Below are 5,212 nucleotides of genomic sequence, written 5' to 3'. Positions count from 1 at the left end.
GTTCTACAGTAAGTCAATTTAACTTGTAATATCAAGTATAAACAATAAATTATCATCAATTGGGCTAGTTTTCTAGCTTGCCATCCTAAGTTGAGAAAAAGCAAATTTTCAAGTGGAGTTAACTTGTATTTTTAAGGCAGCTTTTGAACTCAGGTTTTTAAGTTTAATCACGCTAATTCTTTTTACAGTGATTACAGCTACAACTCTGCTTCTTTCTGTTATTGTTCTGATTTTTCTACTTTTTGTGCTTTTTTTCTGCTACTTTGTGCTATTTCTGTTTCTTACAGATGCTTTCTGCTATATTCAACTGTTTGCTGAAATTTTGCAGCTAATGTTTAGCTGCTGTTAGCTAAGGTTAGCTTTTCTAAGCTAAATACACATTTTTTTGTAATTACTACAATTTTTTTTCAGCTAAGGTTAGCAAACTTGTGCTCCTTATGCTAATTAAATAATTTCCAGCTACGTTTTAGCTGTTTTACTGAAAATTTCAGCTGTTTTAGTTATTTTACTGCAAATGATCATTTTTATGTCATTTTACACTTTTTTTCTGTTTTGTTCATTTTTAACTATAACTATTTCAACTGTGTGCTAATTTCAAATTGTGGTTGCTACCTTTAGCTTATTTTATGCTCATTTTAGCTACATTGTGCTACTTTAGCTATTCTTCTGCCTTTTTCTACTTTTAAYASTTTTTTCTGCTATGTTTTCAGATGTTTTCAGCTATTTTAGCTCTTAGCTTTTAGCTGTTTTCTATTTTCAACTAGATTTGTGCTCCTTTTTACTGTTTTTATGCAGTTATGGTTTTCTGCTTCTTTCAGTTTTTCAACAACACTTTTCCTATTACATTTTCAGCTCAATTTCAGCAGCTTTCAGCTGAAGTTTTCAGCATGAAGCACGCACAACTAGCATTTTCACAGGAAAAGCCATTTCTCTAGTTTACCCTAAATGTTTTACTGTAATGGTTTGTTGACTCGTGCCGCAGAATGAAATAAGCTGCAGCTAACTTGAATAAATRTTGGGGCTCGATGTGTCAATCATCGAGCCAAACGATGGTGCAGCATCCCGTCTTTCACAATGCATCGCATCGTTARCGCACATCTGGAGCGTCGGCTGTTGCGATGGCAACACACGAGGCAGAAGGCCCCATTTAGGGGCAACAATCAATCACCCCTGCCGAGAGTAAATTTATGATACACTGTGTGTGTGTGTGTGTGTGTGTGTGTGTGTGTGTGTGTGTGTGTGTGTGTGTGTGTGTGAGAGAGAGAGAGACAGATTATTAAGGTGGGGGGCGGCTGAGCGAGAGAAGCCAAACAGCAAACAATGGTCTTTCATCACATCCAGAAGCCATATGGTTAAAGGAATAAGCCTGCAAATTTGAATGGGGAAGCTGTTAACCCCGTGAGTGCTGGTCGACTAGCGAAAGGCCATCAGGATGTGGGCCAGGAGGATGCTGCTCTGCTCATGCACAAGACGAGGAGGAGGAGGAGGAGGAGTAGGAGGAGGAGGAGGAGGCGGCATGTGAACCAGGCCATGTGGAAAATCGCAGTCACGGGCAAAGAAAAACTATCAATTACAGATCCAGGAATAAGAAATAAAGCATAAAAATAACGAGTGAAGATCACGTGTCTGCTTGTTTACTYCGAGTCGTCCTAACGCATCAAACTAATCGTATATGACTTTATTCTGTGTAGGAAGTATCTCCTGAGTGAAGCGCGAACGCCTCGGTGCACATCGTTCTGCACAGGCGCCCCCGRGCAACGCACAAGGGCAGAAAGTGACACTAATGTAAAACAAACACTCATTAATGTGTTTGTGTAGCGGACAGAGCCTGGTGCACGGGGGCAGCTAGCAGAGTCACACACATGCAGGCTGAAAGGTGCACGCAGATCTGGTGTGACGGGCTCCTTTTTTTTTTTTACCTAAAGTGAACTCAAACCGACTTCAGTCCTGCTYCAGATTAGAGCTGCAGTGATTAGCAGAGATTGATAAAACTGGGTATTTTGTCACAGGATCCAGTGTCGTCTTGGCAAACCACATTTCAGACTTGCAGCGCAGCTAAAGCACATCCTGAAGCCTGGTTACCATGGCATCTGCCCCCCGCCCCCCAACACCCACCAGCCATTGTGCCTACCTTCCTGGCTTCGCCCTGCTCTGGTGGTATTACGCCACAATCTGCTCGATGCAGCAGCTTTCTGTTTCACGGCATCAAAACAGGGAGAAACATCAATCTTCAATCCAGTAATATGTACCGGTAACTCAGGGCTTAAATCAAAYCTAACGTCACCTAAACTCTGAGATTAAAAATGATTTTATAACAAATCTGCATTTAAAAGTTTTAGTGTTTGCRGCTGTGTCAAAGTTCATAACATAAAATGTGCATGAGCTACTAGGAAAATTGAACATTTTAGTTWTTTTTAAAACAGCAGCTTTGTTCTTGACTGCACCCAAGAATACAAAAGCATCTGTAACTTAAAGAGCAATCTTAGATAATAACTGTTCATAACTTTCCCTCTATTTCCCATTTCTAAACATCCCACATGAACAGCTTCTCTACAAATATGTGACCCATCACATCGAAACGAGGATTAAATCCAAAAGTGGAAYGAGGAGAAATGGGCAGATAGCGTTTTGATTTAAATGTGTGCAAAAATCGCATTTTGTCAAAAAATATAATGATTTCACGCCTTATCTTATTTCTGAAATAAAATCCTAAAAAACATTTTTGACGCATTTTTTGAGCAGTAGCAACAAAAAACCTGATTTTGAGGAAAAACGCCTTAAATTTTTGAAATTTTTCCCTGTGAGTTAGCAATGTTTTTGTTTCTTTCTAACTGGGAAATCCTAACGTACAAAGACTATTTGATGTTTTCTCTTTATATTGACATCAAAAATTACTCAATAAATTTATATAAAATTAGGATTCAGAACAAACAGTAATGTATTATTTTAACCAACAAGACAAATTAAGTCTTATCTCTAGATCCACTTATGACATCAGAATGATCCAGGTGTCAAAATGTAGCTTTTAAAGCCAATCATTTGAAAATGTAATTAGGTCATTTTGACTAAATTTAACTTAATCCTCATTTCGATATGATGGGTCACATATATACAATTTCAGGACTCAACTTGTACTATTCCATGCAGTGTAAATAGAGATATAATACCCCAGCATTCATCAACTAATTAAGAAATGACGTCACACGAAAAGTGACAGGTGTCCCGCCCCTTTAGGGCGGGACACCTGTCACTTTTCGTGTGACGTCGTGTGACGTTAGTTGATGAATGCTGGGGTATTATATCTCTGTAAATGCATCACTTGAACACGACAGCAGAAAATATATTTGTTTGTATCTTTTCTGAATTGCTGGCAGAGCACGTGTGTGTCAGTGTTAATTATTGTGATTAGTCTCTAATCTCTGTGAACTTCAGATAACCCAGAGAAACACCTGCTCATTAGCACATTCGCAGATTATAAGCACCGCTGGATTGAAATCACACGTGCCGAGCCTTTCATAAAACTGCAGAAAGAGCTTTTTTATCTACAAGTTTTTATTCGGTAAAAGCCGTTTATTTCCCTTTATCCTCCGCTCGGTGATATTTAGACAAGGATCCGAGAGYTGATCCCCGCTTCGCTGATCCACACCCACACAGAGAACCGAGGGGAGAAAGTTAAGACCTGACACAGCTCTCTGGAATGCAAACTCCGGCCTCCTCTGATCCGCTCATGTGGAACTAAATAAAAGTACAGCAGCAAAGAAGTGGGTGGGTTGTGGAAGAGATACAACCCTGCAACAACTCTAAGTGCCTTTACATGTCTGCATACTGTAAAGCAGCCTAACTTTCCCCCCTGTAGCCTTAAGGTAAGGCCACTTCTTGTTACACTGCTTACATCTTGTCCAGCCAGTCAGAAAGCCCAGTTTTAAAGAGAACAATGGCGAACAGAATCCCACGCTGCTTTCTTTTTCATCCCTCCTGGCATGAATTGATATCTTCCACGAGATGATTCATCTGGTCAAGAGTTTCCCAGTGTCCTGACTCTGAGCACACAYACAAATCTATCTCAATGATAAATAATTGGCAGCACAGTCTCTGCAGCAACAGAAACAGAGGAGACACATTTAGTCAGATTAAATACCTCCTCCAGATGTGCAGCCCTGCAGACAGCTGCTGCTGATCCCTGCAGAGCCTCCAAACAGCCTTTCTTTTATCTGAGCTGAAGGATGTGACTGATCTGTGTCTCACCCTGTCTCCACAATGGTCCTATGGCGCTGTGGATCCTCTGTATTTGTTCACATTTAAGGTTAGAAGACAAAAGGTGATTTTTTTTCAAAATGAAAGCTTAAAGACACGTGAAGGACACACAGGGAAAAAAAAACGTCTTTATTATTCACGACGCCACAACAGCGGTGAACTTCCTCAMTAATTCCGGCTAAAGAGGTCGTATTTCTCCGGCGATTTTCTTCTTTTTCTTTTTTCTTTTTAGGCAAAGACAGATTAAACCCTCCGGTGTTCTAAACAAACCTTTACAATAAAGATAAATGAACCCACCTTTGCATCCGAAGTGTCCYAGTATTCCTTTAAAAAGGGCTGTCAGTGGATCTTGCTCGAACCGAACCGAGAGGCTCCGTCTCTCACTCGAAGCCTTTTATTTTCGGTGGATCCAGGAGCGGAGAGGAAGGCAGGATGGATGGAGCTCAGYGCTCCACAATCTGGGTGTTATTTTACTGTCCGCCACCAGAGGGCGTCCCTCACCACAGGCTCACTCAGATACTTCTAACGCAAAAGCTTAAAAAAAAACACTCAAACTTTTTATTGTTGTAGTTGATTCACTTTTGTGTTTATTGAACATGTTATGGTGGCTCTTATGTGACATCTGGGCAAACCATTTGTTTTCAGTGTAGTCCTCTTAGCAAAAAGTGATTTTCTTGAAGTATACTTGAGTATAAGTTTAAGTAGTATACCATGCACCATGTACTTGTAGTGTACTAGAAATTATACTGATTTAATACTTATTCTGACATTTGTTTGTTTTGAAAAAGTATACCTGTATACCATTATAAGTTTTTTTTAAGTTTACCAAATTATACATTCAAGTACATTAATCTAAATACTACTAGTGTACTACATACACTTGTGGTTTACATTTTAGCTTGTTGAATTATATTTACACTTTATGCAATATACATTTCTCTAAAAGGCCATTGCACTT

At 39.6% G+C, this 5,212-nt stretch overlaps 1 protein-coding gene across 1 annotated transcript in view; it reads right to left on the bottom strand.

The window, feature by feature from the left end:
• Nucleotides 1-4,750, bottom strand: part of LOC106530637 (vang-like protein 1) — a 32,004-nt gene extending 27,254 nt beyond the window's left edge. Inside the window, exon 1 of the mRNA XM_014026301.1 lies at nucleotides 4,552-4,750. The gene's annotated coding sequence lies outside the window, so the exon portion shown is untranslated. The remainder of the gene's footprint in view (nucleotides 1-4,551) is intronic.
• Between the last annotated feature and the right edge of the window lie 462 nt (nucleotides 4,751-5,212).

Source organism: Austrofundulus limnaeus, unplaced genomic scaffold, assembly GCF_001266775.1.
Source record: "Austrofundulus limnaeus strain Quisiro unplaced genomic scaffold, Austrofundulus_limnaeus-1.0 Scaffold541, whole genome shotgun sequence".
In the NCBI taxonomy this organism is placed as follows: Eukaryota; Metazoa; Chordata; class Actinopteri; order Cyprinodontiformes; family Rivulidae; genus Austrofundulus; species Austrofundulus limnaeus.
The sequence above is the reverse complement of the archived record's forward strand: the minus strand, read 5'-3'. Positions and strand labels throughout refer to the sequence as shown.